Source organism: Neolamprologus brichardi, chromosome 10, assembly GCF_056152115.1.
Source record: "Neolamprologus brichardi isolate AB-2024 chromosome 10, ASM5615211v1, whole genome shotgun sequence".
In the NCBI taxonomy this organism is placed as follows: domain Eukaryota; kingdom Metazoa; phylum Chordata; class Actinopteri; order Cichliformes; family Cichlidae; genus Neolamprologus; species Neolamprologus brichardi.
Window position 1 is genome coordinate 8,036,380 of NC_142113.1, and position 27,211 is coordinate 8,063,590.

Genomic DNA, 27,211 nt, shown 5'->3' on the forward strand with positions numbered 1-27,211 from the left:
CTAAGATTTTCAAGTTATTCACATAATGAAAACCTATACTTTGTTTCGGGCGAGTTCCCCATTCAAATGCATGTAATCGTAGGAAACGCACTGTCTTGACGAAATAAAGCGTTTTTGTACAACTTCATATAAATAGCTGTAAGTTTTGATAGACGACTCAGACACACATATTTAAGGCGTTATCTTATACAGTTCAAGATCCCTGTGCTGGGCAAACAGGTTTTGAAGCTGTTTGAGCTAAGATTTTCAAGTTATTCACATAATGAAAACCTATACTTTGTTTCGGGCGAGTTCCCCATTCAAATGCATGTAATCGTAGGAAACGCACTGTCTTGACGAAATAAAGCGTTTTTGTACAACTTCATATAAATAGCTGTAAGTCTTGATAGAAGAAGCATACACACATATTTAAGGCGTTATCTTATACAGTTCAAGATCCCCGTGCTGGGCAAACAGGTTTTGAAGCTGTTTGAGCTAAGATTTTCAAGTTATTCACATAATGAAAACCTATACTTTGTTTCGGGCGAGTTCCCCATTCAAATGCATGTAATCGTAGGAAACGCACTGTCTTGACGAAATAAAGCGTTTTTGTACAACTTCATATAAATAGCTGTAAGTCTTGATAGAAGAAGCATACACACATATTTAAGGCGTTATCTTATACAGTTCAAGATCCCCGTGCTGGGCAAACAGGTTTTGAAGCTGTTTGAGCTAAGATTGTCAAGTTATTCACATAATGAAAACCTATACTTTGTTTCGGGCGAGTTCCCCATTCAAATGCATGTAATCGTAGGAAACGCACTGTCTTGACGAAATAAAGCGTTTTTGTACAACTTCATATAAATAGCTGTAAGTCTTGATAGAAGAAGCATACACACATATTTAAGGCGTTATCTTATACAGTTCAAGATCCCCGTGCTGGGCAAACAGGTTTTGAAGCTGTTTGAGCTAAGATTTTCAAGTTATTCACATAATGAAAACCTATACTTTGTTTCGGGCGAGTTCCCCATTCAAATGCATGTAATCGTAGGAAACGCACTGTCTTGACGAAATAAAGCGTTTTTGTACAACTTCATATAAATAGCTGTAAGTTTTGATAGACGACTCAGACACACATATTTAAGGCGTTATCTTATACAGTTCAAGATCCCCGTGCTGGGCAAACAGGTTTTGAAGCTGTTTGAGCTAAGATTTTCAAGTTATTCACATAATGAAAACCTATACTTTGTTTCGGGCGAGTTCCCCATTCAAATGCATGTAATCGTAGGAAACGCACTGTCTTGACGAAATAAAGCGTTTTTGTACAACTTCATATAAATAGCTGTAAGTCTTGATAGAAGAAGCATACACACATATTTAAGGCGTTATCTTATACAGTTCAAGATCCCCGTGCTGGGCAAACAGGTTTTGAAGCTGTTTGAGCTAAAATTGTCAAGTTATTCACATAATGAAAACCTATACTTTGTTTCGGGCGAGTTCCCCATTCAAATGCATGTAATCGTAGGAAACGCACTGTCTTGACGAAATAAAGCGTTTTTGTACAACTTCATATAAATAGCTGTAAGTTTTGATAGACGACTCAGACACACATATTTAAGGCGTTATCTTATACAGTTCAAGATCCCCGTGCTGGGCAAACAGGTTTTGAAGCTGTTTGAGCTAAGATTTTCAAGTTATTCACATAATGAAAACCTATACTTTGTTTCGGGCGAGTTCCCCATTCAAATGCATGTAATCGTAGGAAACGCACTGTCTTGACGAAATAAAGCGTTTTTGTACAACTTCATATAAATAGCTGTAAGTCTTGATAGAAGAAGCATACACACATATTTAAGGCGTTATCTTATACAGTTCAAGATCCCCGTGCTGGGCAAACAGGTTTTGAAGCTGTTTGAGCTAAGATTGTCAAGTTATTCACATAATGAAAACCTATACTTTGTTTCGGGCGAGTTCCCCATTCAAATGCATGTAATCGTAGGAAACGCACTGTCTTGACGAAATAAAGCGTTTTTGTACAACTTCATATAAATAGCTGTAAGTCTTGATTGAAGAAGCATACACACATATTTAAGGCGTTATCTTATACAGTTCAAGATCCCCGTGCTGGGCAAACAGGTTTTGAAGCTGTTTGAGCTAAGATTGTCAAGTTATTCACATAATGAAAACCTATACTTTGTTTCGGGCGAGTTCCCCATTCAAATGCATGTAATCGTAGGAAACGCACTGTCTTGACGAAATAAAGCGTTTTTGTACAACTTCATATAAATAGCTGTAAGTTTTGATAGACGACTCAGACACACATATTTAAGGCGTTATCTTATACAGTTCAAGATCCCCGTGCTGGGCAAACAGGTTTTGAAGCTGTTTGAGCTAAGATTGTCAAGTTATTCACATAATGAAAACCTATACTTTGTTTCGGGCGAGTTCCCCATTCAAATGCATGTAATCGTAGGAAACGCACTGTCTTGACGAAATAAAGCGTTTTTGTACAACTTCATATAAATAGCTGTAAGTTTTGATAGACGACTCAGACACACATATTTAAGGCGTTATCTTATACAGTTCAAGATCCCCGTGCTGGGCAAACAGGTTTTGAAGCTGTTTGAGCTAAGATTTTCAAGTTATTCACATAATGAAAACCTATACTTTGTTTCGGGCGAGTTCCCCATTCAAATGCATGTAATCGTAGGAAACGCACTGTCTTGACGAAATAAAGCGTTTTTGTACAACTTCATATAAATAGCTGTAAGTCTTGATAGAAGAAGCATACACACATATTTAAGGCGTTATCTTATACAGTTCAAGATCCCCGTGCTGGGCAAACAGGTTTTGAAGCTGTTTGAGCTAAGATTGTCAAGTTATTCACATAATGAAAACCTATACTTTGTTTCGGGCGAGTTCCCCATTCAAATGCATGTAATCGTAGGAAACGCACTGTCTTGACGAAATAAAGCGTTTTTGTACAACTTCATATAAATAGCTGTAAGTCTTGATAGAAGAAGCATACACACATATTTAAGGCGTTATCTTATACAGTTCAAGATCCCCGTGCTGGGCAAACAGGTTTTGAAGCTGTTTGAGCTAAGATTTTCACGTTATTCACATAATGAAAACCTATACTTTGTTTCGGACGAGTTCCCCATTCAAATGCATGTAATCGTAGGAAACGCACTGTCTTGACGAAATAAAGCGTTTTTGTACAACTTCATATAAATAGCTGTAAGTCTTGATAGAAGAAGCATACACACATATTTAAGGCGTTATCTTATACAGTTCAAGATCCCCGTGCTGGGCAAACAGGTTTTGAAGCTGTTTGAGCTAAGATTTTCAAGTTATTCACATAATGAAAACCTATACTTTGTTTCGGGCGAGTTCCCCATTCAAATGCATGTAATCGTAGGAAACGCACTGTCTTGACGAAATAAAGCGTTTTTGTACAACTTCATATAAATAGCTGTAAGTCTTGATAGAAGAAGCATACACACATATTTAAGGCGTTATCTTATACAGTTCAAGATCCCCGTGCTGGGCAAACAGGTTTTGAAGCTGTTTGAGCTAAGATTGTCAAGTTATTCACATAATGAAAACCTATACTTTGTTTCGGGCGAGTTCCCCATTCAAATGCATGTAATCGTAGGAAACGCACTGTCTTGACGAAATAAAGCGTTTTTGTACAACTTCATATAAATAGCTGTAAGTCTTGATAGAAGAAGCATACACACATATTTAAGGCGTTATCTTATACAGTTCAAGATCCCCGTGCTGGGCAAACAGGTTTTGAAGCTGTTTGAGCTAAGATTGTCAAGTTATTCACATAATGAAAACCTATACTTTGTTTCGGGCGAGTTCCCTGTTCAAATGCATGTAATCGAAGGAAACGCACTGTCTTGACGAAATAAAGCGTTTTTGTACAACTTCATATAAATAGCTGTAAGTCTTGATAGAAGAAGCATACACACATATTTAAGGCGTTATCTTATACAGTTCAAGATCCCCGTGCTGGGCAAACAGGTTTTGAAGCTGTTTGAGCTAAGATTGTCAAGTTATTCACATAATGAAAACCTATACTTTGTTTCGGGCGAGTTCCCCATTCAAATGCATGTAATCGTAGGAAACGCACTGTCTTGACGAAATAAAGCGTTTTTGTACAACTTCATATAAATAGCTGTAAGTCTTGATAGAAGAAGCATACACACATATTTAAGGCGTTATCTTATACAGTTCAAGATCCCCGTGCTGGGCAAACAGGCTTTGAAGCTGTTTGAGCTAAGATTGTCAAGTTATTCACATAATGAAAACCTATACTTTGTTTCGGGCGAGTTCCCCATTCAAATGCATGTAATCGTAGGAAACGCACTGTCTTGACGAAATAAAGCGTTTTTGTACAACTTCATATAAATAGCTGTAAGTTTTGATAGACGACTCAGACACACATATTTAAGGCGTTATCTTATACAGTTCAAGATCCCCGTGCTGGGCAAACAGGTTTTGAAGCTGTTTGAGCTAAGATTTTCAAGTTATTCACATAATGAAAACCTATACTTTGTTTCGGGCGAGTTCCCCATTCAAATGCATGTAATCGTAGGAAACGCACTGTCTTGACGAAATAAAGCGTTTTTGTACAACTTCATATAAATAGCTGTAAGTCTTGATAGAAGAAGCATACACACATATTTAAGGCGTTATCTTATACAGTTCAAGATCCCCGTGCTGGGCAAACAGGTTTTGAAGCTGTTTGAGCTAAGATTTTCACGTTATTCACATAATGAAAACCTATACTTTGTTTCGGACGAGTTCCCCATTCAAATGCATGTAATCGTAGGAAACGCACTGTCTTGACGAAATAAAGCGTTTTTGTACAACTTCATATAAATAGCTGTAAGTCTTGATAGAAGAAGCATACACACATATTTAAGGCGTTATCTTATACAGTTCAAGATCCCCGTGCTGGGCAAACAGGTTTTGAAGCTGTTTGAGCTAAGATTTTCAAGTTATTCACATAATGAAAACCTATACTTTGTTTCGGGCGAGTTCCCCATTCAAATGCATGTAATCGTAGGAAACGCACTGTCTTGACGAAATAAAGCGTTTTTGTACAACTTCATATAAATAGCTGTAAGTCTTGATAGAAGAAGCATACACACATATTTAAGGCGTTATCTTATACAGTTCAAGATCCCCGTGCTGGGCAAACAGGTTTTGAAGCTGTTTGAGCTAAGATTGTCAAGTTATTCACATAATGAAAACCTATACTTTGTTTCGGGCGAGTTCCCCATTCAAATGCATGTAATCGTAGGAAACGCACTGTCTTGACGAAATAAAGCGTTTTTGTACAACTTCATATAAATAGCTGTAAGTCTTGATAGAAGAAGCATACACACATATTTAAGGCGTTATCTTATACAGTTCAAGATCCCCGTGCTGGGCAAACAGGTTTTGAAGCTGTTTGAGCTAAAATTGTCAAGTTATTCACATAATGAAAACCTATACTTTGTTTCGGGCGAGTTCCCCATTCAAATGCATGTAATCGAAGGAAACGCACTGTCTTGACGAAATAAAGCGTTTTTGTACAACTTCATATAAATAGCTGTAAGTCTTGATAGAAGAAGCATACACACATATTTAAGGCGTTATCTTATACAGTTCAAGATCCCCGTGCTGGGCAAACAGGTTTTGAAGCTGTTTGAGCTAAGATTGTCAAGTTATTCACATAATGAAAACCTATACTTTGTTTCGGGCGAGTTCCCCATTCAAATGCATGTAATCGTAGGAAACGCACTGTCTTGACGAAATAAAGCGTTTTTGTACAACTTCATATAAATAGCTGTAAGTCTTGATAGAAGAAGCATACACACATATTTAAGGCGTTATCTTATACAGTTCAAGATCCCCGTGCTGGGCAAACAGGTTTTGAAGCTGTTTGAGCTAAGATTGTCAAGTTATTCACATAATGAAAACCTATACTTTGTTTCGGGCGAGTTCCCCATTCAAATGCATGTAATCGTAGGAAACGCACTGTCTTGACGAAATAAAGCGTTTTTGTACAACATCATATAAATAGCTGTAAGTTTTGATAGACGACTCAGACACACATATTTAAGGCGTTATCTTATACAGTTCAAGATCCCCGTGCTGGGCAAACAGGTTTTGAAGCTGTTTGAGCTAAGATTGTCAAGTTATTCACATAATGAAAACCTATACTTTGTTTCGGGCGAGTTCCCCATTCAAATGCATGTAATCGTAGGAAACGCACTGTCTTGACGAAATAAAGCGTTTTTGTACAACTTCATATAAATAGCTGTAAGTTTTGATAGACGACTCAGACACACATATTTAAGGCATTATCTTATACAGTTCAAGATCCCCGTGCTGGGCAAACAGGTTTTGAAGCTGTTTGAGCTAAGATTTTCAAGTTATTCACATAATGAAAACCTATACTTTGTTTCGGGCGAGTTCCCCATTCAAATGCATGTAATCGTAGGAAACGCACTGTCTTGACGAAATAAAACGTTTTTGTACAACTTCATATAAATAGCTGTAAGTCTTGATAGAAGAAGCATACACACATATTTAAGGCGTTATCTTATACAGTTCAAGATCCCCGTGCTGGGCAAACAGGTTTTGAAGCTGTTTGAGCTAAGATTGTCAAGTTATTCACATAATGAAAACCTATACTTTGTTTCGGGCGAGTTCCCCATTCAAATGCATGTAATCGTAGGAAACGCACTGTCTTGACAAAATAAAGCGTTTTTGTACAACTTCATATAAATAGCTGTAAGTCTTGATAGAAGAAGCATACACACATATTTAAGGCGTTATCTTATACAGTTCAAGATCCCCGTGCTGGGCAAACAGGTTTTGAAGCTGTTTGAGCTAAGATTTTCACGTTATTCACATAATGAAAACCTATACTTTGTTTCGGACGAGTTCCCCATTCAAATGCATGTAATCGTAGGAAACGCACTGTCTTGACGAAATAAAGCGTTTTTGTACAACTTCATATAAATAGCTGTAAGTCTTGATAGAAGAAGCATACACACATATTTAAGGCGTTATCTTATACAGTTCAAGATCCCCGTGCTGGGCAAACAGGTTTTGAAGCTGTTTGAGCTAAGATTTTCAAGTTATTCACATAATGAAAACCTATACTTTGTTTCGGGCGAGTTCCCCATTCAAATGCATGTAATCGTAGGAAACGCACTGTCTTGACGAAATAAAGCGTTTTTGTACAACTTCATATAAATAGCTGTAAGTCTTGATAGAAGAAGCATACACACATATTTAAGGCGTTATCTTATACAGTTCAAGATCCCCGTGCTGGGCAAACAGGTTTTGAAGCTGTTTGAGCTAAGATTGTCAAGTTATTCACATAATGAAAACCTATACTTTGTTTCGGGCGAGTTCCCCATTCAAATGCATGTAATCGTAGGAAACGCACTGTCTTGACGAAATAAAGCGTTTTTGTACAACTTCATATAAATAGCTGTAAGTTTTGATAGACGACTCAGACACACATATTTAAGGCGTTATCTTATACAGTTCAAGATCCCCGTGCTGGGCAAACAGGTTTTGAAGCTGTTTGAGCTAAGATTTTCAAGTTATTCACATAATGAAAACCTATACTTTGTTTCGGGCGAGTTCCCCATTCAAATGCATGTAATCGTAGGAAACGCACTGTCTTGACGAAATAAAGCGTTTTTGTACAACTTCATATAAATAGCTGTAAGTCTTGATAGAAGAAGCATACACACATATTTAAGGCGTTATCTTATACAGTTCAAGATCCCCGTGCTGGGCAAACAGGTTTTGAAGCTGTTTGAGCTAAGATTTTCAAGTTATTCACATAATGAAAACCTATACTTTGTTTCGGGCGAGTTCCCCATTCAAATGCATGTAATCGTAGGAAACGCACTGTCTTGACGAAATAAAGCGTTTTTGTACAACTTCATATAAATAGCTGTAAGTCTTGATAGAAGAAGCATACACACATATTTAAGGCGTTATCTTATACAGTTCAAGATCCCCGTGCTGGGCAAACAGGTTTTGAAGCTGTTTGAGCTAAGATTGTCAAGTTATTCACATAATGAAAACCTATACTTTGTTTCGGGCGAGTTCCCCATTCAAATGCATGTAATCGTAGGAAACGCACTGTCTTGACGAAATAAAGCGTTTTTGTACAACTTCATATAAATAGCTGTAAGTCTTGATAGAAGAAGCATACACACATATTTAAGGCGTTATCTTATACAGTTCAAGATCCCCGTGCTGGGCAAACAGGTTTTGAAGCTGTTTGAGCTAAGATTTTCAAGTTATTCACATAATGAAAACCTATACTTTGTTTCGGGCGAGTTCCCCATTCAAATGCATGTAATCGTAGGAAACGCACTGTCTTGACGAAATAAAGCGTTTTTGTACAACTTCATATAAATAGCTGTAAGTTTTGATAGACGACTCAGACACACATATTTAAGGCGTTATCTTATACAGTTCAAGATCCCCGTGCTGGGCAAACAGGTTTTGAAGCTGTTTGAGCTAAGATTTTCAAGTTATTCACATAATGAAAACCTATACTTTGTTTCGGGCGAGTCCCCATTCAAATGCATGTAATCGTAGGAAACGCACTGTCTTGACGAAATAAAGCGTTTTTGTACAACTTCATATAAATAGCTGTAAGTTTTGATAGACGACTCAGACACACATATTTAAGGCGTTATCTTATACAGTTCAAGATCCCCGTGCTGGGCAAACAGGTTTTGAAGCTGTTTGAGCTAAGATTTTCAAGTTATTCACATAATGAAAACCTATACTTTGTTTCGGGCGAGTTCCCCATTCAAATGCATGTAATCGTAGGAAACGCACTGTCTTGACGAAATAAAGCGTTTTTGTACAACTTCATATAAATAGCTGTAAGTCTTGATAGAAGAAGCATACACACATATTTAAGGCGTTATCTTATACTGTTCAAGATCCCCGTGCTGGGCAAACAGGTTTTGAAGCTGTTTGAGCTAAGATTTTCAAGTTATTCACATAATGAAAACCTATACTTTGTTTCGGGCGAGTTCCCCATTCAAATGCATGTAATCGTAGGAAACGCACTGTCTTGACGAAATAAAGCGTTTTTGTACAACTTCATATAAATAGCTGTAAGTTTTGATAGACGACTCAGACACACATATTTAAGGCGTTATCTTATACAGTTCAAGATCCCCGTGCTGGGCAAACAGGTTTTGAAGCTGTTTGAGCTAAGATTTTCAAGTTATTCACATAATGAAAACCTATACTTTGTTTCGGGCGAGTTCCCCATTCAAATGCATGTAATCGTAGGAAACGCACTGTCTTGACGAAATAAAGCGTTTTTGTACAACTTCATATAAATAGCTGTAAGTCTTGATAGAAGAAGCATACACACATATTTAAGGCGTTATCTTATACAGTTCAAGATCCCCGTGCTGGGCAAACAGGTTTTGAAGCTGTTTGAGCTAAGATTTTCACGTTATTCACATAATGAAAACCTATACTTTGTTTCGGACGAGTTCCCCATTCAAATGCATGTAATCGTAGGAAACGCACTGTCTTGACGAAATAAAGCGTTTTTGTACAACTTCATATAAATAGCTGTAAGTCTTGATAGAAGAAGCATACACACATATTTAAGGCGTTATCTTATACAGTTCAAGATCCCCGTGCTGGGCAAACAGGTTTTGAAGCTGTTTGAGCTAAGATTTTCAAGTTATTCACATAATGAAAACCTATACTTTGTTTCGGGCGAGTTCCCCATTCAAATGCATGTAATCGTAGGAAACGCACTGTCTTGACGAAATAAAGCGTTTTTGTACAACTTCATATAAATAGCTGTAAGTCTTGATAGAAGAAGCATACACACATATTTAAGGCGTTATCTTATACAGTTCAAGATCCCCGTGCTGGGCAAACAGGTTTTGAAGCTGTTTGAGCTAAGATTGTCAAGTTATTCACATAATGAAAACCTATACTTTGTTTCGGGCGAGTTCCCCATTCAAATGCATGTAATCGTAGGAAACGCACTGTCTTGACGAAATAAAGCGTTTTTGTACAACTTCATATAAATAGCTGTAAGTCTTGATAGAAGAAGAATACACACATATTTAAGGCGTTATCTTATACAGTTCAAGATCCCCGTGCTGGGCAAACAGGTTTTGAAGCTGTTTGAGCTAAGATTGTCAAGTTATTCACATAATGAAAACCTATACTTTGTTTCGGGCGAGTTCCCCATTCAAATGCATGTAATCGAAGGAAACGCACTGTCTTGACGAAATAAAGCGTTTTTGTACAACTTCATATAAATAGCTGTAAGTCTTGATAGAAGAAGCATACACACATATTTAAGGCGTTATCTTATACAGTTCAAGATCCCCGTGCTGGGCAAACAGGTTTTGAAGCTGTTTGAGCTAAGATTGTCAAGTTATTCACATAATGAAAACCTATACTTTGTTTCGGACGAGTTCCCCATTCAAATGCATGTAATCGTAGGAAACGCACTGTCTTGACGAAATAAAGCGTTTTTGTACAACTTCATATAAATAGCTGTAAGTCTTGATAGAAGAAGCATACACACATATTTAAGGCGTTATCTTATACAGTTCAAGATCCCCGTGCAGGGCAAACAGGTTTTGAAGCTGTTTGAGCTAAGATTGTCAAGTTATTCACATAATGAAAACCTATACTTTGTTTCGGGCGAGTTCCCCATTCAAATGCATGTAATCGTAGGAAACGCACTGTCTTGACGAAATAAAGCGTTTTTGTACAACATCATATAAATAGCTGTAAGTTTTGATAGACGACTCAGACACACATATTTAAGGCGTTATCTTATACAGTTCAAGATCCCCGTGCTGGGCAAACAGGTTTTGAAGCTGTTTGAGCTAAGATTGTCAAGTTATTCACATAATGAAAACCTATACTTTGTTTCGGGCGAGTTCCCCATTCAAATGCATGTAATCGTAGGAAACGCACTGTCTTGACGAAATAAAGCGTTTTTGTACAACTTCATATAAATAGCTGTAAGTTTTGATAGACGACTCAGACACACATATTTAAGGCATTATCTTATACAGTTCAAGATCCCCGTGCTGGGCAAACAGGTTTTGAAGCTGTTTGAGCTAAGATTTTCAAGTTATTCACATAATGAAAACCTATACTTTGTTTCGGACGAGTTCCCCATTCAAATGCATGTAATCGTAGGAAACGCACTGTCTTGACGAAATAAAGCGTTTTTGTACAACTTCATATAAATAGCTGTAAGTCTTGATAGAAGAAGCATACACACATATTTAAGGCGTTATCTTATACAGTTCAAGATCCCCGTGCAGGGCAAACAGGTTTTGAAGCTGTTTGAGCTAAGATTGTCAAGTTATTCACATAATGAAAACCTATACTTTGTTTCGGGCGAGTTCCCCATTCAAATGCATGTAATCGTAGGAAACGCACTGTCTTGACAAAATAAAGCGTTTTTGTACAACTTCATATAAATAGCTGTAAGTCTTGATAGAAGAAGCATACACACATATTTAAGGCGTTATCTTATACAGTTCAAGATCCCCGTGCTGGGCAAACAGGTTTTGAAGCTGTTTGAGCTAAGATTTTCACGTTATTCACATAATGAAAACCTATACTTTGTTTCGGACGAGTTCCCCATTCAAATGCATGTAATCGTAGGAAACGCACTGTCTTGACGAAATAAAGCGTTTTTGTACAACTTCATATAAATAGCTGTAAGTCTTGATAGAAGAAGCATACACACATATTTAAGGCGTTATCTTATACAGTTCAAGATCCCCGTGCTGGGCAAACAGGTTTTGAAGCTGTTTGAGCTAAGATTTTCAAGTTATTCACATAATGAAAACCTATACTTTGTTTCGGGCGAGTTCCCCATTCAAATGCATGTAATCGTAGGAAACGCACTGTCTTGACGAAATAAAGCGTTTTTGTACAACTTCATATAAATAGCTGTAAGTCTTGATAGAAGAAGCATACACACATATTTAAGGCGTTATCTTATACAGTTCAAGATCCCCGTGCTGGGCAAACAGGTTTTGAAGCTGTTTGAGCTAAGATTGTCAAGTTATTCACATAATGAAAACCTATACTTTGTTTCGGGCGAGTTCCCCATTCAAATGCATGTAATCGTAGGAAACGCACTGTCTTGACGAAATAAAGCGTTTTTGTACAACTTCATATAAATAGCTGTAAGTTTTGATAGACGACTCAGACACACATATTTAAGGCGTTATCTTATACAGTTCAAGATCCCCGTGCTGGGCAAACAGGTTTTGAAGCTGTTTGAGCTAAGATTTTCAAGTTATTCACATAATGAAAACCTATACTTTGTTTCGGGCGAGTTCCCCATTCAAATGCATGTAATCGTAGGAAACGCACTGTCTTGACGAAATAAAGCGTTTTTGTACAACTTCATATAAATAGCTGTAAGTCTTGATAGAAGAAGCATACACACATATTTAAGGCGTTATCTTATACAGTTCAAGATCCCCGTGCTGGGCAAACAGGTTTTGAAGCTGTTTGAGCTAAGATTTTCAAGTTATTCACATAATGAAAACCTATACTTTGTTTCGGGCGAGTTCCCCATTCAAATGCATGTAATCGTAGGAAACGCACTGTCTTGACGAAATAAAGCGTTTTTGTACAACTTCATATAAATAGCTGTAAGTCTTGATAGAAGAAGCATACACACATATTTAAGGCGTTATCTTATACAGTTCAAGATCCCCGTGCTGGGCAAACAGGTTTTGAAGCTGTTTGAGCTAAGATTGTCAAGTTATTCACATAATGAAAACCTATACTTTGTTTCGGGCGAGTTCCCCATTCAAATGCATGTAATCGTAGGAAACGCACTGTCTTGACGAAATAAAGCGTTTTTGTACAACTTCATATAAATAGCTGTAAGTCTTGATAGAAGAAGCATACACACATATTTAAGGCGTTATCTTATACAGTTCAAGATCCCCGTGCTGGGCAAACAGGTTTTGAAGCTGTTTGAGCTAAGATTTTCAAGTTATTCACATAATGAAAACCTATACTTTGTTTCGGGCGAGTTCCCCATTCAAATGCATGTAATCGTAGGAAACGCACTGTCTTGACGAAATAAAGCGTTTTTGTACAACTTCATATAAATAGCTGTAAGTTTTGATAGACGACTCAGACACACATATTTAAGGCGTTATCTTATACAGTTCAAGATCCCCGTGCTGGGCAAACAGGTTTTGAAGCTGTTTGAGCTAAGATTTTCAAGTTATTCACATAATGAAAACCTATACTTTGTTTCGGGCGAGTCCCCATTCAAATGCATGTAATCGTAGGAAACGCACTGTCTTGACGAAATAAAGCGTTTTTGTACAACTTCATATAAATAGCTGTAAGTTTTGATAGACGACTCAGACACACATATTTAAGGCGTTATCTTATACAGTTCAAGATCCCCGTGCTGGGCAAACAGGTTTTGAAGCTGTTTGAGCTAAGATTTTCAAGTTATTCACATAATGAAAACCTATACTTTGTTTCGGGCGAGTTCCCCATTCAAATGCATGTAATCGTAGGAAACGCACTGTCTTGACGAAATAAAGCGTTTTTGTACAACTTCATATAAATAGCTGTAAGTCTTGATAGAAGAAGCATACACACATATTTAAGGCGTTATCTTATACTGTTCAAGATCCCCGTGCTGGGCAAACAGGTTTTGAAGCTGTTTGAGCTAAGATTTTCAAGTTATTCACATAATGAAAACCTATACTTTGTTTCGGGCGAGTTCCCCATTCAAATGCATGTAATCGTAGGAAACGCACTGTCTTGACGAAATAAAGCGTTTTTGTACAACTTCATATAAATAGCTGTAAGTTTTGATAGACGACTCAGACACACATATTTAAGGCGTTATCTTATACAGTTCAAGATCCCCGTGCTGGGCAAACAGGTTTTGAAGCTGTTTGAGCTAAGATTTTCAAGTTATTCACATAATGAAAACCTATACTTTGTTTCGGGCGAGTTCCCCATTCAAATGCATGTAATCGTAGGAAACGCACTGTCTTGACGAAATAAAGTGTTTTTGTACAACTTCATATAAATAGCTGTAAGTCTTGATAGAAGAAGCATACACACATATTTAAGGCGTTATCTTATACAGTTCAAGATCCCCGTGCTGGGCAAACAGGTTTTGAAGCTGTTTGAGCTAAGATTTTCAAGTTATTCACATAATGAAAACCTATACTTTGTTTCGGGCGAGTTCCCCATTCAAATGCATGTAATCGTAGGAAACGCACTGTCTTGACGAAATAAAGCGTTTTTGTACAACTTCATATAAATAGCTGTAAGTTTTGATAGACGACTCAGACACACATATTTAAGGCGTTATCTTATACAGTTCAAGATCCCCGTGCTGGGCAAACAGGTTTTGAAGCTGTTTGAGCTAAGATTTTCAAGTTATTCACATAATGAAAACCTATACTTTGTTTCGGGCGAGTTCCCCATTCAAATGCATGTAATCGTAGGAAACGCACTGTCTTGACGAAATAAAGCGTTTTTGTACAACTTCATATAAATACCTGTAAGTTTTGATAGACGACTCAGACACACATATTTAAGGCGTTATCTTATACAGTTCAAGATCCCCGTGCAGGGTGTTATGGATTCAAATATTGGGAATGGATACAAGAGGAAAACCAAAATAACCACACTGGTCTGGCCGGGTCAAGTCAAACGATGATTTAATGAACACACGCGTGGGAGATGGACACCATACACAGACAGCATCAGATCTCAAAATGGTGGAGCCTTGATCAAACTCTTATAGCCTCTAGTGGCCCCCTCCTAATCATAAAAGCCTAAACATTCTTTCTCACACAGCGCCTAAGCTACGACCTTGGCTCCCTGTTTATCTGCTCCTGATGAAATGGGGCAGTATGCTCTGTTCTCTTCTAATCAGACAAATGAGACGATGACTTTCTGTGAACAGTATTTCTTATAACTCAGCAGTATAATGCATCATAAAACAATATCATTCATTCACAATAAATCAACAGTCTAATGTAATGCAAATCAATTTACCAAATGTAATAATTATCACCTTCTTCTAGTTCAGGAGCATAATGCAAACTGAAACTACATAATAATTCACAATCTTTAATTAGGGGTCTAACATGGCATAAAATAATATCATAATCCGACAAGGGCAAACAGGTTTTGAAGCTGTTTGAGCTAAGATTGTCAAGTTATTCACATAATGAAAACCTATACTTTGTTTCGGACGAGTTCCCCATTCAAATGCATGTAATCGTAGGAAACGCACTGTCTTGACGAAATAAAGCGTTTTTGTACAACTTCATATAAATAGCTGTAAGTCTTGATAGAAGAAGCATACACACATATTTAAGGCGTTATCTTATACAGTTCAAGATCCCCGTGCTGGGCAAACAGGTTTTGAAGCTGTTTGAGCTAAGATTGTCAAGTTATTCACATAATGAAAACCTATACTTTGTTTCGGGCGAGTTCCCCATTCAAATGCATGTAATCGTAGGAAACGCACTGTCTTGACGAAATAAAGCGTTTTTGTACAACTTCATATAAATAGCTGTAAGTCTTGATAGAAGAAGCATACACACATATTTAAGGCGTTATCTTATACAGTTCAAGATCCCCGTGCTGGGCAAACAGGTTTTGAAGCTGTTTGAGCTAAGATTTTCAAGTTATTCACATAATGAAAACCTATACTTTGTTTCGGGCGAGTTCCCCATTCAAATGCATGTAATCGTAGGAAACGCACTGTCTTGACGAAATAAAGCGTTTTTGTACAACTTCATATAAATAGCTGTAAGTTTTGATAGACGACTCAGACACACATATTTAAGGCGTTATCTTATACAGTTCAAGATCCCCGTGCTGGGCAAACAGGTTTTGAAGCTGTTTGAGCTAAGATTTTCAAGTTATTCACATAATGAAAACCTATACTTTGTTTCGGGCGAGTCCCCATTCAAATGCATGTAATCGTAGGAAACGCACTGTCTTGACGAAATAAAGCGTTTTTGTACAACTTCATATAAATAGCTGTAAGTTTTGATAGACGACTCAGACACACATATTTAAGGCGTTATCTTATACAGTTCAAGATCCCCGTGCTGGGCAAACAGGTTTTGAAGCTGTTTGAGCTAAGATTTTCAAGTTATTCACATAATGAAAACCTATACTTTGTTTCGGGCGAGTTCCCCATTCAAATGCATGTAATCGTAGGAAACGCACTGTCTTGACGAAATAAAGCGTTTTTGTACAACTTCATATAAATAGCTGTAAGTCTTGATAGAAGAAGCATACACACATATTTAAGGCGTTATCTTATACTGTTCAAGATCCCCGTGCTGGGCAAACAGGTTTTGAAGCTGTTTGAGCTAAGATTTTCAAGTTATTCACATAATGAAAACCTATACTTTGTTTCGGGCGAGTTCCCCATTCAAATGCATGTAATCGTAGGAAACGCACTGTCTTGACGAAATAAAGCGTTTTTGTACAACTTCATATAAATAGCTGTAAGTTTTGATAGACGACTCAGACACACATATTTAAGGCGTTATCTTATACAGTTCAAGATCCCCGTGCTGGGCAAACAGGTTTTGAAGCTGTTTGAGCTAAGATTTTCAAGTTATTCACATAATGAAAACCTATACTTTGTTTCGGGCGAGTTCCCCATTCAAATGCATGTAATCGTAGGAAACGCACTGTCTTGACGAAATAAAGTGTTTTTGTACAACTTCATATAAATAGCTGTAAGTCTTGATAGAAGAAGCATACACACATATTTAAGGCGTTATCTTATACAGTTCAAGATCCCCGTGCTGGGCAAACAGGTTTTGAAGCTGTTTGAGCTAAGATTTTCAAGTTATTCACATAATGAAAACCTATACTTTGTTTCGGGCGAGTTCCCCATTCAAATGCATGTAATCGTAGGAAACGCACTGTCTTGACGAAATAAAGCGTTTTTGTACAACTTCATATAAATAGCTGTAAGTTTTGATAGACGACTCAGACACACATATTTAAGGCGTTATCTTATACAGTTCAAGATCCCCGTGCTGGGCAAACAGGTTTTGAAGCTGTTTGAGCTAAGATTTTCAAGTTATTCACATAATGAAAACCTATACTTTGTTTCGGGCGAGTTCCCCATTCAAATGCATGTAATCGTAGGAAACGCACTGTCTTGACGAAATAAAGCGTTTTTGTACAACTTCATATAAATACCTGTAAGTTTTGATAGACGACTCAGACACACATATTTAAGGCGTTATCTTATACAGTTCAAGATCCCCGTGCAGGGTGTTATGGATTCAAATATTGGGAATGGATACAAGAGGAAAACCAAAATAACCACACTGGTCTGGCCGGGTCAAGTCAAACGATGATTTAATGAACACACGCGTGGGAGATGGACACCATACACAGACAGCATCAGATCTCAAAATGGTGGAGCCTTGATCAAACTCTTATAGCCTCTAGTGGCCCCCTCCTAATCATAAAAGCCTAAACATTCTTTCTCACACAGCGCCTAAGCTACGACCTTGGCTCCCTGTTTATCTGCTCCTGATGAAATGGGGCAGTATGCTCTGTTCTCTTCTAATCAGACAAATGAGACGATGACTTTCTGTGAACAGTATTTCTTATAACTCAGCAGTATAATGCATCATAAAACAATATCATTCATTCACAATAAATCAACAGTCTAATGTAATGCAAATCAATTTACCAAATGTAATAATTATCACCTTCTTCTAGTTCAGGAGCATAATGCAAACTGAAACTACATAATAATTCACAATCTTTAATTAGGGGTCTAACATGGCATAAAATAATATCATAATCCGACAAGGGCAAACAGGTTTTGAAGCTGTTTGAGCTAAGATTGTCAAGTTATTCACATAATGAAAACCTATACTTTGTTTCGGACGAGTTCCCCATTCAAATGCATGTAATCGTAGGAAACGCACTGTCTTGACGAAATAAAGCGTTTTTGTACAACTTCATATAAATAGCTGTAAGTCTTGATAGAAGAAGCATACACACATATTTAAGGCGTTATCTTATACAGTTCAAGATCCCCGTGCTGGGCAAACAGGTTTTGAAGCTGTTTGAGCTAAGATTGTCAAGTTATTCACATAATGAAAACCTATACTTTGTTTCGGGCGAGTTCCCCATTCAAATGCATGTAATCGTAGGAAACGCACTGTCTTGACGAAATAAAGCGTTTTTGTACAACTTCATATAAATAGCTGTAAGTCTTGATAGAAGAAGCATACACACATATTTAAGGCGTTATCTTATACAGTTCAAGATCCCCGTGCTGGGCAAACAGGTTTTGAAGCTGTTTGAGCTAAGATTTTCAAGTTATTCACATAATGAAAACCTATACTTTGTTTCGGACGAGTTCCCCATTCAAATGCATGTAATCGTAGGAAACGCACTGTCTTGACGAAATAAAGCGTTTTTGTACAACTTCATATAAATAGCTGTAAGTTTTGATAGAAGAAGCATACACACATATTTAAGGCGTTATCTTATACAGTTCAAGATCCCCGTGCTGGGCAAACAGGTTTTGAAGCTGTTTGAGCTAAGATTGTCAAGTTATTCACATAATGAAAACCTATACTTTGTTTCGGGCGAGTTCCCCATTCAAATGCATGTAATCGTAGGAAACGCACTGTCTTGACGAAATAAAGCGTTTTTGTACAACTACATATAAATAGCTGTAAGTCTTGATAGAAGAAGTATACACACATATTTAAGGCGTTATCTTATACAGTTCAAGATCCCCGTGCTGGGCAAACAGGTTTTGAAGCTGTTTGAGCTAAGATTTTCAAGTTATTCACATAATGAAAACCTATACTTTGTTTCGGACGAGTTCCCAATTCAAATGCATGTAATCGTAGGAAACGCACTGTCTTGACGAAATAAAGCGTTTTTGTACAACTTCATATAAATAGCTGTAAGTCTTGATAGAAGAAGCATACACACATATTTAAGGCGTTATCTTATACAGTTCAAGATCCCCGTGCTGGGCAAACAGGTTTTGAAGCTGTTTGAGCTAAGATTTTCAAGTTATTCACATAATGAAAACCTATACTTTGTTTCGGGCGAGTTCCCCATTCAAATGCATGTAATCGTAGGAAACGCACTGTCTTGACGAAATAAAGCGTTTTTGTACAACTTCATATAAATAGCTGTAAGTCTTGATAGAAGAAGCATACACACATATTTAAGGCGTTATCTTATACAGTTCAAGATCCCCGTGCTGGGCAAACAGGTTTTGAAGCTGTTTGAGCTAAGATTGTCAAGTTATTCACATAATGAAAACCTATACTTTGTTTCGGGCGAGTTCCCCATTCAAATGCATGTAATCGTAGGAAACGCACTGTCTTGACGAAATAAAGCGTTTTTGTACAACTTCATATAAATAGCTGTAAGTCTTGATAGAAGAAGCATACACACATATTTAAGGCGTTATCTTATACAATTCAAGATCCCCGTGCTGGGCAAACAGGTTTTGAAGCTGTTTGAGCTAAGATTGTCAAGTTATTCACATAATGAAAACCTATACTTTGTTTCGGGCGAGTTCCCCATTCAAATGCATGTAATCGTAGGAAACGCACTGTCTTGACGAAATAAAGCGTTTTTGTACAACTTCATATAAATAGCTGTAAGTCTTGATAGAAGAAGCATACACACATATTTAAGGCGTTATCTTATACAGTTCAAGATCCCCGTGCTGGGCAAACAGGTTTTGAAGCTGTTTGAGCTAAGATTTTCAAGTTATTCACATAATGAAAACCTATACTTTGTTTCGGGCGAGTTCCCCATTCAAATGCATGTAATCGTAGGAAACGCACTGTCTTGACGAAATAAAGCGTTTTTGTACAACTTCATATAAATAGCTGTAAGTCTTGATAGAAGAAGCATACACACATATTTAAGGCGTTATCTTATACAGTTCAAGATCCCCGTGCTGGGCAAACAGGTTTTGAAGCTGTTTGAGCTAAGATTGTCAAGTTATTCACATAATGAAAACCTATACTTTGTTTCGGGCGAGTTCCCCATTCAAATGCATGTAATCGTAGGAAACGCACTGTCTTGACGAAATAAAGCGTTTTTGTACAACTTCATATAAATAGCTGTAAGTCTTGATAGAAGAAGCATACACACATATTTAAGGCGTTATCTTATACAATTCAAGATCCCCGTGCTGGGCAAACAGGTTTTGAAGCTGTTTGAGCTAAGATTGTCAAGTTATTCACATAATGAAAACCTATACTTTGTTTCGGGCGAGTTCCCCATTCAAATGCATGTAATCGTAGGAAACGCACTGTCTTGACGAAATAAAGCGTTTTTGTACAACTTCATATAAATAGCTGTAAGTCTTGATAGAAGAAGCATACACACATATTTAAGGCGTTATCTTATACAGTTCAAGATCCCCGTGCTGGGCAAACAGGTTTTGAAGCTGTTTGAGCTAAGATTTTCAAGTTATTCACATAATGAAAACCTATACTTTGTTTCGGACGAGTTCCCCATTCAAATGCATGTAATCATAGGAAACGCACTGTCTTGACGAAATAAAGCGTTTTTGTACAACTTCATATAAATAGCTGTAAGTCTTGATAGAAGAAGCATACACACATATTTAAGGCGTTATCTTATACAGTTCAAGATCCCCGTGCTGGGCAAACAGGTTTTGAAGCTGTTTGAGCTAAGATTGTCAAGTTATTCACATAATGAAAACCTATACTTTGTTTCGGGCGAGTTCCCCATTCAAATGCATGTAATCGTAGGAAACGCACTGTCTTGACGAAATAAAGCGTTTTTGTACAACTTCATATAAATAGCTGTAAGTCTTGATAGAAGAAGCATACACACATATTTAAGGCGTTATCTTATACAGTTCAAGATCCCCGTGCTGGGCAAACAGGCTTTGAAGCTGTTTGAGCTAAGATTGTCAAGTTATTCACATAATGAAAACCTATACTTTGTTTCGGGCGAGTTCCCCATTCAAATGCATGTAATCGTAGGAAACGCACTGTCTTGACGAAATAAAGCGTTTTTGTACAACTTCATATAAATAGCTGTAAGTCTTGATAGAAGAAGCATACACACATATTTAAGGCGTTATCTTATACAATTCAAGATCCCCGTGCTGGGCAAACAGGTTTTGAAGCTGTTTGAGCTAAGATTGTCAAGTTATTCACATAATGAAAACCTATACTTTGTTTCGGGCGAGTTCCCCATTCAAATGCATGTAATCGTAGGAAACGCACTGTCTTGACGAAATAAAGCGTTTTTGTACAACTTCATATAAATAGCTGTAAGTCTTGATAGAAGAAGCATACACACATATTTAAGGCGTTATCTTATACAGTTCAAGATCCCCGTGCTGGGCAAACAGGTTTTGAAGCTGTTTGAGCTAAGATTTTCAAGTTATTCACATAATGAAAACCTATACTTTGTTTCGGGCGAGTTCCCCATTCAAATGCATGTAATCGTAGGAAACGCACTGTCTTGACGAAATAAAGCGTTTTTGTACAACTTCATATAAATAGCTGTAAGTCTTGATAGAAGAAGCATACACACATATTTAAGGCGTTATCTTATACAGTTCAAGATCCCCGTGCTGGGCAAACAGGTTTTGAAGCTGTTTGAGCTAAGATTGTCAAGTTATTCACATAATGAAAACCTATACTTTGTTTCGGGCGAGTTCCCCATTCAAATGCATGTAATCGTAGGAAACGCACTGTCTTGACGAAATAAAGCGTTTTTGTACAACTTCATATAAATAGCTGTAAGTCTTGATAGAAGAAGCATACACACATATTTAAGGCGTTATCTTATACAATTCAAGATCCCCGTGCTGGGCAAACAGGTTTTGAAGCTGTTTGAGCTAAGATTGTCAAGTTATTCACATAATGAAAACCTATACTTTGTTTCGGGCGAGTTCCCCATTCAAATGCATGTAATCGTAGGAAACGCACTGTCTTGACGAAATAAAGCGTTTTTGTACAACTTCATATAAATAGCTGTAAGTCTTGATAGAAGAAGCATACACACATATTTAAGGCGTTATCTTATACAGTTCAAGATCCCCGTGCTGGGCAAACAGGTTTTGAAGCTGTTTGAGCTAAGATTTTCAAGTTATTCACATAATGAAAACCTATACTTTGTTTCGGACGAGTTCCCCATTCAAATGCATGTAATCATAGGAAACGCACTGTCTTGACGAAATAAAGCGTTTTTGTACAACTTCATATAAATAGCTGTAAGTCTTGATAGAAGAAGCATACACACATATTTAAGGCGTTATCTTATACAGTTCAAGATCCCCGTGCTGGGCAAACAGGTTTTGAAGCTGTTTGAGCTAAGATTGTCAAGTTATTCACATAATGAAAACCTATACTTTGTTTCGGGCGAGTTCCCCATTCAAATGCATGTAATCGTAGGAAACGCACTGTCTTGACGAAATAAAGCGTTTTTGTACAACTTCATATAAATAGCTGTAAGTCTTGATAGAAGAAGCATACACACATATTTAAGGCGTTATCTTATACAGTTCAAGATCCCCGTGCTGGGCAAACAGGTTTTGAAGCTGTTTGAGCTAAGATTGTCAAGTTATTCACATAATGAAAACCTATACTTTGTTTCGGGCGAGTTCCCCATTCAAATGCATGTAATCGTAGGAAACGCACTGTCTTGACGAAATAAAGCGTTTTTGTACAACTTCATATAAATAGCTGTAAGTCTTGATAGAAGAAGCATACACACATATTTAAGGCGTTATCTTATACAGTTCAAGATCCCCGTGCTGGGCAAACAGGTTTTGAAGCTGTTTGAGCTAAGATTTTCAAGTTATTCACATAATGAAAACCTATACTTTGTTTCGGGCGAGTTCCCCATTCAAATGCATGTAATCGTAGGAAACGCACAGTCTTGACGAAATAAAGCGTTTTTGTACAACTTCATATAAATAGCTGTAAGTCTTGATAGAAGAAGCATACACACATATTTAAGGCGTTATCTTATACAGTTCAAGATCCCCGTGCTGGGCAAACAGGTTTTGAAGCTGTTTGAGCTAAGATTTTCAAGTTATTCACATAATGAAAACCTATACTTTGTTTCGGACGAGTTCCCCATTCAAATGCATGTAATCGTAGGAAACGCACTGTCTTGACGAAATAAAGCGTTTTTGTACAACTTCATATAAATAGCTGTAAGTCTTGATAGAAGAAGCATACACACATATTTAAGGCGTTATCTTATACAGTTCAAGATCCCCGTGCTGGGCAAACAGGTTTTGAAGCTGTTTGAGCTAAGATTGTCAAATTATTCACATAATGAAAACCTATACTTTGTTTCGGGCGAGTTCCCCATTCAAATGCATGTAATCGTAGGAAACGCACTGTCTTGACGAAATAAAGCGTTTTTGTACAACTTCATATAAATAGCTGTAAGTTTTGATAGAAGAAGCATACACACATATTTAAGGCGTTATCTTATACAGTTCAAGATCCCCGTGCTGGGCAAACAGGTTTTGAAGCTGTTTGAGTTAAAATTGTCAAGTTATTCACATAATGAAAACCTATACTTTGTTTCGGGCGAGGTCCCCATTCAAATGCATGTAATCGTAGGAAACGCACTGTCTTGACGAAATAAAGCGTTTTTGTACAACTTCATATAAATAGCTGTAAGTCTTGATAGAAGAAGCATACACACATATTTAAGGCGTTATCTTATACAGTTCAAGATCCCCGTGCTGGGCAAACAGGTTTTGAAGCTGTTTGAGCTAAGATTGTCAAGTTATTCACATAATGAAAACCTATACTTTGTTTCGGACGAGTTCCCCATTCAAATGCATGTAATCGTAGGAAACGCACTGTCTTGACGAAATAAAGCGTTTTTGTACAACTTCATATAAATAGCTGTAAGTCTTGATAGAAGAAGCATACACACATATTTAAGGCGTTATCTTATACAGTTCAAGATCCCCGTGCTGGGCAAACAGGTTTTGAAGCTGTTTGAGCTAAGATTGTCAAGTTATTCACATAATGAAAACCTATACTTTGTTTCGGGCGAGTTCCCCATTCAAATGCATGTAATCGTAGGAAACGCACTGTCTTGACGAAATAAAGCGTTTTTGTACAACTTCATATAAATAGCTGTAAGTCTTGATAGAAGAAGCATACACACATATTTAAGGCGTTATCTTATACAGTTCAAGATCCCCGTGCTGGGCAAACAGGTTTTGAAGCTGTTTGAGCTAAGATTGTCAAGTTATTCACATAATGAAAACCTATACTTTGTTTCGGGCGAGTTCCCCATTCAAATGCATGTAATCGTAGGAAACGCACTGTCTTGACGAAATAAAGCGTTTTTGTACAACTTCATATAAATAGCTGTAAGTCTTGATAGAAGAAGCATACACACATATTTAAGGCGTTATCTTATACAGTTCAAGATCCCCGTGCTGGGCAAACAGGTTTTGAAGCTGTTTGAGCTAAGATTTTCAAGTTATTCACATAATGAAAACCTATACTTTGTTTCGGGCGAGTTCCCCATTCAAATGCATGTAATCGTAGGAAACGCACAGTCTTGACGAAATAAAGCGTTTTTGTACAACTTCATATAAATAGCTGTAAGTCTTGATAGAAGAAGCATACACACATATTTAAGGCGTTATCTTATACAGTTCAAGATCCCCGTGCTGGGCAAACAGGTTTTGAAGCTGTTTGAGCTAAGATTTTCAAGTTATTCACATAATGAAAACCTATACTTTGTTTCGGACGAGTTCCCCATTCAAATGCATGTAATCGTAGGAAACGCACTGTCTTGACGAAATAAAGCGTTTTTGTACAACTTCATATAAATAGCTGTAAGTCTTGATAGAAGAAGCATACACACATATTTAAGGCGTTATCTTATACAGTTCAAGATCCCCGTGCTGGGCAAACAGGTTTTGAAGCTGTTTGAGCTAAGATTGTCAAATTATTCACATAATGAAAACCTATACTTTGTTTCGGGCGAGTTCCCCATTCAAATGCATGTAATCGTAGGAAACGCACTGTCTTGACGAAATAAAGCGTTTTTGTACAACTTCATATAAATAGCTGTAAGTTTTGATAGAAGAAGCATACACACATATTTAAGGCGTTATCTTATACAGTTCAAGATCCCCGTGCTGGGCAAACAGGTTTTGAAGCTGTTTGAGTTAAAATTGTCAAGTTATTCACATAATGAAAACCTATACTTTGTTTCGGGCGAGGTCCCCATTCAAATGCATGTAATCGTAGGAAACGCACTGTCTTGACGAAATAAAGCGTTTTTGTACAACTTCATATAAATAGCTGTAAGTCTTGATAGAAGAAGCATACACACATATTTAAGGCGTTATCTTATACAGTTCAAGATCCCCGTGCTGGGCAAACAGGTTTTGAAGCTGTTTGAGCTAAGATTGTCAAGTTATTCACATAATGAAAACCTATACTTTGTTTCGGACGAGTTCCCCATTCAAATGCATGTAATCGTAGGAAACGCACTGTCTTGACGAAATAAAGCGTTTTTGTACAACTTCATATAAATAGCTGTAAGTCTTGATAGAAGAAGCATACACACATATTTAAGGCGTTATCTTATACAGTTCAAGATCCCCGTGCTGGGCAAACAGGTTTTGAAGCTGTTTGAGCTAAGATTGTCAAGTTATTCACATAATGAAAACCTATACTTTGTTTCGGGCGAGTTCCCCATTCAAATGCATGTAATCGTAGGAAACGCACTGTCTTGACGAAATAAAGCGTTTTTGTACAACTTCATATAAATAGCTGTAAGTCTTGATAGAAGAAGCATACACACATATTTAAGGCGTTATCTTATACAGTTCAAGATCCCCGTGCTGGGCAAACAGGTTTTGAAGCTGTTTGAGCTAAGATTGTCAAGTTATTCACATAATGAAAACCTATACTTTGTTTCGGGCGAGTTCCCCGTTCAAATGCATGTAATCGTAGGAAACGCACTGTCTTGACGAAATAAAGCGTTTTTGTACAACTTCATATAAATAGCTGTAAGTCTTGATAGAAGAAGCATACACACATATTTAAGGCGTTATCTTATACAGTTCAAGATCCCCGTGCTGGGCAAACAGGTTTTGAAGCTGTTTGAGCGAAGATTTTCAAGTTATTCACATAATGAAAACCTATACTTTGTTTCGGGCGAGTTCCCCATTCAAATGCATGTAATCGTAGGAAACGCACTGTCTTGACGAAATAAAGCGTTTTTGTACAACTTCATATAAATAGCTGTAAGTCTTGATAGAAGAAGCATACAAACATATTTAAGGCGTTATCTTATACAGTTCAAGATCCCCGTGCTGGGCAAACAGGTTTTGAAGCTGTTTGAGCTAAGATTGTCAAGTTATTCACATAATGAAAACCTATACTTTGTTTCGGGCGAGTTCCCCATTCAAATGCATGTAATCGTAGGAAACGCACTGTCTTGACGAAATAAAGCGTTTTTGTACAACTTCATATAAATAGCTGTAAGTTTTGATAGACGACTCAGACACACATATTTAAGGCGTTATCTTATACAGTTCAAGATCCCCGTGCTGGGCAAACAGGTTTTGAAGCTGTTTGAGCTAAGATTTTCAAGTTATTCACATAATGAAAACCTATACTTTGTTTCGGGCGAGTTCCCCATTCAAATGCATGTAATCGTAGGAAACACACTGTCTTGACGAAATAAAGCGTTTTTGTACAACTTCATATAAATAGCTGTAAGTCTAGATAGAAGAAGCATACACACATATTTAAGGCGTTATCTTATACAGTTCAAGATCCCCGTGCTGGGCAAACAGGTTTTGAAGCTGTTTGAGCTAAGATTTTCAAGTTATTCACATAATGAAAACCTATACTTTGTTTCGGGCGAGTTCCCCATTCAAATGCATGTAATCGTAGGAAACGCACTGTCTTGACGAAATAAAGCGTTTTTGTACAACTTCATATAAATAGCTGTAAGTCTTGATAGAAGAAGCATACACACATATTTAAGGCGTTATCTTATACAGTTCAAGATCCCCGTGCTGGGCAAACAGGTTTTGAAGCTGTTTGAGCTAAGATTTTCAAGTTATTCACATAATGAAAACCTATACTTT